The sequence below is a fragment of the Urocitellus parryii genome, chromosome 1 (assembly GCF_045843805.1).
Source record: "Urocitellus parryii isolate mUroPar1 chromosome 1, mUroPar1.hap1, whole genome shotgun sequence".
Classification (NCBI taxonomy): domain Eukaryota; kingdom Metazoa; phylum Chordata; class Mammalia; order Rodentia; family Sciuridae; genus Urocitellus; species Urocitellus parryii.
Genome location: NC_135531.1, coordinates 27947209 through 27957232, shown reverse-complemented (window position 1 = coordinate 27957232; position 10024 = coordinate 27947209).

Here is a 10024-nt window from a genome sequence, read left to right as displayed (position 1 = left end):
AAATGAAAGTCAGCTCAATGTGTGTGGCCATATCCTAGGAAAATGAAGCAGGTTAAACCAGTCAGAGACTGCCAACAAGTCTTTAACTCAGAAATTTAAGGCTCACATTTTACTTTAATCAATGAAATTTTTTTCTCTTACTTTCACAAAATCTTTAGATGCTCCCACATATCCTTCTGGTGGAGTCAAGCTGTTTATGGTCTGGTGGTACCTCATCCATGAATCATTCATTGCCTGCTTCACTCAACTCTATAAATTTAGGATAACTAAGTTCATCTTTTTGTAAATTATTTAAAAATTTTCAGTTAAAATTAACTTAAAATATTCACTTAAAATTAATTTTAACTGAAACTGAAACAAACTATTGTACACTGATGTACATTTCCGCGTAATAGTTTGATGCATGTAAAAATTGTGTAATGTTCTAATCTGTTTAAATATATCTGTATCCTCACACATTTATCATCTCTTTCTATTCATTCTATGTATCCACTCTTGCCAGTATTTAGGATTGAGCTTCTTTAGCATCTTAATATTGTATATGCTATCATAGTCATTTTTGTTGTTTTAGTAAACTACTTGAGTTTCAGTCTTTTCAAACAAATATGGTTTATTTAGCTCACAGTTTTGGAAGCTTAAGTTCCAAAATAAGATGGCCTCATCTATTTGGCTTATATCAAATCCTCATGGCAATAGCATCAAAATTACAGAATCAAGTATTGAAGAAATAACAGGGCAATAAGGGAAGACAGATTCAGGGACCAGCCTTATTCATTTTATAGCAGTCCACTTTTATGGGAACTAAGAAGGGTCCTATGAGAATTTTACTCATCTTCTTTGAGGATGATATTTCCAATGACCAAATTACCTACCCATAGTTCCATCTCTCAAAGATTGTGCTACTTTCCATTACTGCAACCCTGAGATAAAGCTTTCAGTACACGAATCCATTGGGGACACACTCAAACCATGACACTTCACTTAGAATGTAGTCATTCATCAATGGCACATCTTAAATCATATGATATTCTCAAAATCCACTTGACCCAAATGGCGTTATCTCCCTTTCACACACACAAAGTAAAAGTTCAGAGCAATTAAACACATTGCCCAAGGTAACACATATACTAGGTAGTGATGTAGAAAACAAAAAATTGAGAACCAATATCTGGTACCGATCCTAGTGACTCAGAGTTAGACTATGATTTCCCTTAGTGAACATAATGTTTTTAACAGAATATCCTAATTGATGAACTCTCTCAGTAGCTGTGATTGAACCAGACAAATTAAGGGCACTGAGAACCTCAGAATAAGACCAGATTTTTTCTTCTAATTATTGCTATTTTTCCAATAATAGATTCAAACTTTGTTCATCTGGAAATTAATGAACATCTAGGGAATTTTGATTCATTTCCTGACAATCAGGTATTTACCCCTTTTTTAAAAGAACACCTTAGAGTCTCCTGCATTTTCCTAAATCTACATTAATTTTATACTCCCCTGAACCAAACTCTCATACTTCCCTTTCATGGGTAAGAATTAAATATCCCCTTGCTATAAGATATAATATATGCATAATAGATTTGAGTTCCTGGCACTATGGGTGTATTAAGTCTTTTGTCAGTGGTAGCTGTATTTATCACCAGAGAGTATATTTCTGATGCCCACAAAGTAACTGATAAGCTGCAATCTAAATATGAATGTTGGGAGTTAATAAGATGGTTGGAACAGGTTATTTTCCAACTTTCTTCTATAATAAATTGATTTGGCTGAATCAAACAAGGAATCTGATTAAAATATCATGTAACAGATAGTGTGGTAAAATTTGCATTGGTATGATTTATTGGGGACCGCATGTAATACCCAATATATAGGCCTCATATAAATATAAAATATCAATACAGATATAGATAAAGTCTAGGGTAGACATAGAGACATCTATGTTGATATAGATTAATAAGAAAAATTATTGAGCTGTAAGTTAAGAGGGTTGAACCAATTATCCTCCCAGTTCATAGACTATAATTATTGTGTTCATACAAAGGCCTTCTCTTGTTTCATTGTTTCATTTTTATCTCCATCTGTCACTCTCAACCACTCAACTCCCCTAAGGGTTTTTCAATAAATAAGAATCTAAAATGTTTTACAATAAAAATTAACTATCCTTTTCACATCCCAAGAGGTTAATGTAGAATTATGATCTGGTTTGTAGGAGGAATACTGCACCAAGACTTGAAGCGACTCCATGTGTCATCTGTGCTCTATACATTGGGGACACAATGGGACATACAATTTTGGTGAATTATTTCAACACTTCAGATATGTTTTCTTTCACTTTGCACTTATTTCATATAATTGGAATTCATTTCTAAAACACTTTAAAGTTTAAAATGTTTAAGTTTAAGAGAGCATTACTACAAAACTAAGGAGATTAATAGAGGGCTGGAATATTTCTTTTAGGACAGAGACACTTCTAAAGATAAGTAATTTATTATTTTTCTCTCAAATGATCATGTTCTCACTATTAATCTTGGCCAGAACACGTCTTTTCTTTCAAAAGAAAAATCTAATTAGGCAAAAAATCATCAGTGCTCATCTTCTAAAATCAGACCTTATTTAAATTCCTTATATCTCTTGCTAAGTATAGAGTCTTCTGTGTGGGAGACTCACTTAACTGCCACATAATAAAATCAGTTTACTAGATTTTTTAATGTATTTACCAAAGCAACATTTATCTGTTACTTAAGTAGCACATTGGGCATTAGAGATATGAAATACTAAAATGAAATATATTTATCAAAGCTAAAATAACTTCAAATACTTGCCTCTTAGACAGTTGTCCATTACTAAAAATAAAATCTAAAATATAAGTTTTCATTCTTTAAACATCCATATAGATTCCCATCATTATTTAATTCATGTTTCTGCTGCATAATATCCTAACCATGTACTCTGTCAAACAGTTGACAAAAAGGCTTTCACAAATGAAAGTCACTACTTTTACAGCTGTCAAGTAAGATTCTGCTTATTAAGCATTTGAGGGTCATCTGTGTCAACAGTGGCACTCAGAAAACTCACCATGCCATTATCTCCTGATAATAATATAGTGCAACACTATTTTTAGTTAATGATTTTGTCATTCTGATCTAATAGACATCATCATCAAAAGAACTGATGTAGGTAAATAGGAAGAGGGACTGTGCAGATTGAGGCATATTCAAATGTGTGATGGTACCTTATATAATTATTAGCAAAATAACCTATTCTTTAATATTTGGTGCATGTTTTAATATGAATAACCACTGTTTTTGAAAAGCCTATTCACTTCTTAATTAAAAACCATTCTTAGAGATGAAAACTATAGTTTCTTAATAAATCTCTGACAGTACTGGAATTCTAGTGCTTTCTATTAATAAACTTTATCTATGAGTGTTTTCCAGAAACTTGTCAGAAGTATGGATTTTGGACATATTCACAATTCAGTTTTATAGCATAATAAGATAATCAATATACTCTATTATGGGTAGGGTAAAAAATGAACATGAGAGAGATTATCATTCAATAAAAAGATGTTACCATTACACAATTGAGATTTCTGTAAAATGTTTCCTTACCTTATATATTATATTCTGCCCTCAATTCAGAAGGGAAGCCCATTTTGCCATTGTACTTAAAAATCTCTTATTTTATTCATGACATAAGAAGATATAGTTAATGTTTGGGTGCTTAAGTCCTGCATTAAAAAAATCTGAGGATTTGGTTCTATTCATTTAGGGAGAAATTTCAGCATGAATATTACATAATTTTCTCCTACAATAGTAGTTTTAAATAAAAAATAATATGAAAATATTGTAGATATTATTAAATAAAATCACCTTCAACAAGTAGAAATGCTTTTAAGAGTCAAAAACATTTAATATATTTTTTTTATTTATGGGATTTTTTTGAGACTGATAAAAATTAAAGAAGCAGACAAAAAGTTTCAAAGAACATTGTCTTTTGTTTGAAAGCAAGGAAAGGTATTTTTCCCCTCTTCATTTAGTATTAATCTTTGGCAGTTTTCTAAATGATTGCATTAATATCAAGGGGAATTATGGAAGCCATTGTTATCAAATTCTGTTTTTGTGGATTTTTTTTTAATATTCTTTGTAAGTTAGGTTTTCATCATTGTGACCAAAATACCTGGCAAAAACAACTTAGAGAAGGAAAAGTTATTTTGACTTATCAAAATTCCATTTAGCTCATTGTTTCAGGGGTTCACTTCAGGGTGGGCTGACTACAATGCTCTGGGTCCAAGGGGTGAACAGACCATGAGAGCAGAAGGATATGGAGGAGGAAAGGTGCTCTCTTCATGAATTGCAGGAAGCAGAAAGAGTATGGGGAAGAGTCTGAAAGGAAGATGTACCCTTCCAGGGCATATCCCCCAGGCCCAACCTCTAGCCACATCCCATCTGCCTACAATTACTACTCAATCATTCATATTATTAATCCAATAACTTAATTAATTAGATGATTAGGTTATGTCTCTTTGAACATTCCTGCATTAGTGTAGGAGCTTTCAGGGGACACCTCATATTCAAACCGTAATACTATTCTTCTCCTACAGTACGAACATTAACTTTAGTAACAATAGGAACTCCTCACCTCAAAACTCTTCATGTCATCTTTCTAGTTTTTACTCAGTCTCACTTTTGTCAGTTTCTGTCATGCAAATGTCAAAGTACTTTTTGAAAAATACTATTTCTGTCCTGTATTTCCATTTTCATAGGAAATACATGCTTCTCGTGTACATTTAATTAAGGATGGCAGATGAACATCATCTATAAGGAAAACTATCATGAGTCCCTTGTACAGGGGAAAAAAATGGAGACTCAGAAAGATCAACTTGGTCTTCCAAGAGAATGTGTATATGTGTATATGAAAGGCACAGATGCAGAGAGAATTTAGATAACTGAGACTCGTTGTCATTATTTCTGGCATTGTTGTTTTCCTAACACCAAAGTTACTCTTGTGTTTTCCGTTCCTATTACATCAGAAAGTCCCCCAGGTTGTCTTTGAGAAATTTGCTCAAAGTGAATCTTTCTCTATTTTGGTTTGTAAGATTTTGAGGGCAGGCATCAGGGATGCTAAGTACTCTGTGTGGTTCAGGGCAACTCCAAACATTAAAGCATTTTCTTGTGTCCCATATTCAGGCAGGTGAAGTGTTGTCTGTACATATCTTTTACTTTTTGATTCTAGGACCTAACTCAATATTCATTATTTTACTTAAATTTTTAACACTATTAGATCTATTTTGTAACAACTTTAGAATAAAATATGTAAATTTCCAACTACATTGTAAATCAAAGAAAGATTGACATTCATTTTGCTTAGAAATTCATTAATAGCAAAGCATTTTAGAAAGACACATTTTAAAAGGCAAAACCAGTGAGGGGTTATTAAACCCCAATCCAGCACTCCTGATAATATCTGCACTTATGTCTGTCTGATTCATATACAGGAGCTTTAATGTATGTTCTATTGTAGTTGTGCATGTGTTTTGTATTATATTCTTTCTCTTTTCATTGATATTACATTTTGGGAAGCACATTGGTAATTTTTATGAAATTTATGTATGTGAAGGTAATTTTACCTTTCAGAATAGTAAAAATAGGCATTGTTACTGAAAAGACTGAATATACAAATAGTATTATTTATTATTTTCTATAAGCAATTTGTTTCTCACATATTATATATAGAATATTCCTCAGATATATACACATATGTGTGTGTATATATACATATGCATATATGTGTATATGTATATTTAATTAATTAAACATACTTATAATTAATGATGAATATTAACAATAATAGTATTTGTTTTAATAGCTAAACTGCTCGTCTTACATTTTCTAATAGAGAAATCCAAATGTTCATGTATCATACCAAGATATAAAGAATTCTGTTTAACAGTGTATTTTTTTTTTAATGCTGGCATCTCTGGACTAATAGGATTACAGTGTATTATTTTATGTTTAAAAATCCTTTTCTACAGTCTGAGGATTAAGGCTTCTGGACTTTCAAATTAATATTCATGCCAGATAATACTTGTTCGGAGAGATATAGCTCAGCTACATGCAGCCAAGTCCGGAAGCCATGCCAGAAATTATAATTGAGATTTAGCAATGATGTTTTGGATTTTAGTATTCTCTTTCCTGGGAACCCGTGTCCTCTACATAATCTTTATTCATTACCCCCTCCTTTAAATTGTAATATTTAAGTATGTATATACATATACACTTAAATATGTTCATATATATGTATATAAATTTACTAGTAGGTCTTAGTAATACTGAGGGAAAGAATAAGGGCTAATTGGGTTGAGTATCAAAATCAACTTTGAAGGTTTGGCAGTAATCCTAACTGGAAATAGGTGAAATATAGAGTTTTAGAGGCACTCTTATTTTAAGGACATAAATTCTGGGATTGACTCACTTTTCTAAGTGGAATTAGAATTAGGTATTTGGTTAAGAAAAAGACAATTATAGGAGACTGGATAGCTTAGGTATATACCTTCTGTTACATGTGGCAAAGAAGACTGGAAGATGCAGATATTGGTAGTAATGGAGCGTCAGGCATCTATGATACAAATGCTTTTAGTCTGACCCTAAGTAATGAAATGTTTGATTTTTAAAATTTTGGATTTTTCCAAAATATTTGACTCATCTTGTAATTTTTATATGACATAGAAATATATCATTTTTTTGTGGTCCTGGATATTGAATCTAGGACCTCACATATTAAGCCTTATTACTAGATACCCAAATAATATTTAACACATTTTTATAACCTAAAATTAATCCCAGTATTCTATTATAAATATTTTATTTTGCCATTTTTTCTATCATGAGATAACATTAGTAAATGCCATAATTTTATATTTTATGATATGATGTTATTTTGTAAAGTTTATTGCAATGTAATAGCCATATTATCATTTGCATATGGTAAAATGAAGCTTATGGTAAAACTTTTGTATATCTGTACATTCATTTCTTCTTCCACAGAACACATAAGGCAGAAAAATTGGTATGAAGAGGGAGAAAACAACTTAGATTCAATTGAGAAAAAAATAACCAATTAATAATGGGTAAATAGTGTGTAAATAAAAACAATTGAGATCCAATTTTATAAATACTTTGAAATAATATCATATTTAAAAGAAAGAGAAAATAAAACCAAATAAGATATTTTTTCCCTGTATGAAAATATTACTGGTATTAATCTACTGCTTATAGAATAGAAATTTATTTTATTTTTTCAAATTCTTAAAACATGATTAAAATCTAAATTATTGTAAAATTTAAAACTCAAGGAGAGGTATTATAATATTGAAAGGCTGGGTTTATGATATGAACAGCTGTGCAATGTATAAAATAAAATTATATTTCATTTGGTTATTGGGTGATTGATATTTTCATTATAATTATTTTACATACTTGATAATAACATGTGCACTTCAAAATATAAGTCTAAAATATTTTGAGAAATGGAAATACAATTGTCTGAATTTCATGTGGAAATTTAATTGTCTTAATTGTTTACTTACATTACTTTAAATATACTAATGACAATCACAACTTAAACATCATTTAGTAATTTTAAGTTTTTGTTTTTTCCAAAATAATGACTAAGCAAAGAAGTTTCAATTGGAAGTAAATAAAAATAAAAATACACCATGCATTTATACATTTAGATAATTAAAATAAGAGCTTAGGGTTGGGGCTGTAGCTCAGTGCTTGCCTCGTATGTGTGAGGCACTGGATTTGATCCCCAGCACCACATCAAAAGAAACAAAAATAAAATAAAGGCATTCTATCCATTTACAACGACAAATAAATAAATAAATATGTAAATAAATAAAATAACAGCTTAGTCTTTCTCTTTTCAGGAATGCAACTATTCCATCAATTACTGTATTTTAAAGTGCAAATTATGTTTGTTGTTATTAAATTTTAAAAAGAAATTAACATATATAGTTCACTGAAAAAATTAAAAGCTTAAAACCAAATGTGATTATTTGATTTTATGAATTTGTATTGCTTTAGTTTCAGCACTAAATTATGTTATGATGCTATAATAAGAAAAGAAATATACTTAGAACTTTGTTATATCTGTGTGTACATATGTATATATATTGCATGAAGTTCCTGTTTTACACATATTGATATATTGTTTTGTGTGCCATTATTGAAATGATTGAGGAAAATAGTAAAAAAAATAAATAAAATAATAATTTGTGAAATATGTAACATCTGGGAACATCTCAAAGTCTTTCTTGGTGTTTGAATTGTTTATGGAAAATTACTACTTAATTTATGGGTTATCTGAGCTCAAATATATTATTTGGAGAAACATATTTTCTAAGTCCTTACAAAACTGTGTATCTATTAATACATTTCAAACAGTATTTTTAAAATACTTCCATCAAAAATTTATTCTTTAAAATAGCATTAAAATAAAATGCTCAATGAGCATTCAACTTGTAAAATTACTTAAAGATATAATTTTGGCTATTTGAATACTGATTAAAATGATGACAGAGTTTAATAATGGAATAAATATTGCATCATATATTATTCCAGGTCTGTGGAAATGTGCTAGGGCATTTTCACCTATTTGCATATTGTAATCTGGGCCATCCAAAAGAGGGAGCTAAAGCATTGTGATAAGTAGCTTAGTTTTATGAATGTAAGATTTTCAAGCTGTTTCAAATATGAATTGCACAACGTTTTAGATGCAAATTTAACTGGGTCAGATGCTCACTTAGTTTATTGACATATTAATGGACAGTAATTAACTTATGTTCTAAAATTTTGTATTCTACCAAAAGAAAACATTTCCAGTCATAAAAAATAAAAGCAAATTATGAAAGTTTGATGGAATATTAAGTAAAAATTTCTTTATAAAATTAAGTCTTACAAAAGAAGGAGCAGAATCATACAGGCCTCCGGGAACTTGAAACACACGGTTTTCTCTAAACTTATATATAAGACCAACAATACTGAAGCTGCATCCATGTATAAAAACACGCTTTATAGTAGAATAAAATATGATGCTTATATAAAATACAACCCAGGAATATATGTATGATTTTACATGACTTCAGCAAATCATTGGCAAAGAGATTATATGAACTAATATTATGTGTGAATAATTCAATGCATGTACAAACATTTTCCCTATAGACCCTAGCAAGATATCATTATAGAATAAGCTTTCTTTGCCAAAGTAAAATAAAATTGAAAGTACTTTCCTGCAAAAATGATATTATATAATGCAATTAATTTAATTAATGAATAGATTTTTTTCCTTTGGAACATCAAACAGAAATCTTTCACTCCAGTAGGAAATCACAAGAGATAATTTACCTATAAATAATTTATTTTCATGTAAATAGGCTGTGAAAGTGAAATGCTTAATTGACTATCAGATACTCCTATTGTTATGTTTCCCAAGAAACCACATTAAAGCAGAGGACATTGCTCTTTTATGATTTAGGGGAGCTTCTCTTCCACAGTTAAGTTGTTACTATTTCCAGAATGCCACTGATAAACTGGTTAAGAATAGGAATTTCTTCTAGGTTTGCTTGGTGGTTGTATCATCTGACCAGTCTAAAAGAGGCTTTTTGTCAAGACATAAACTGATGAAATAATAACCAAGAATACAGATTTATGTAAAGATGATAATAAATGACCTCTCAAATAATTAAATGATCTTTTAGTTCTTTTTTTAAAAAAAATCTAGTATTCACAAATTGAGTACAGATTTATTAGAAATTAGAATTATTTACTTTTCAAATGATCCCAATATTTATCATTAAAATGGTCAAACTGACTTACCTGTTTTTTATTAGAAATTATTGGTCAGTTGTATTAACTAAATTATCTATATAATGTAATTTCTCAATATAGTGAAATATTAGTTTGTATAAGCAGCATAAAATATAGCATGATTTTATAGTAGCAGAAACACATACAAT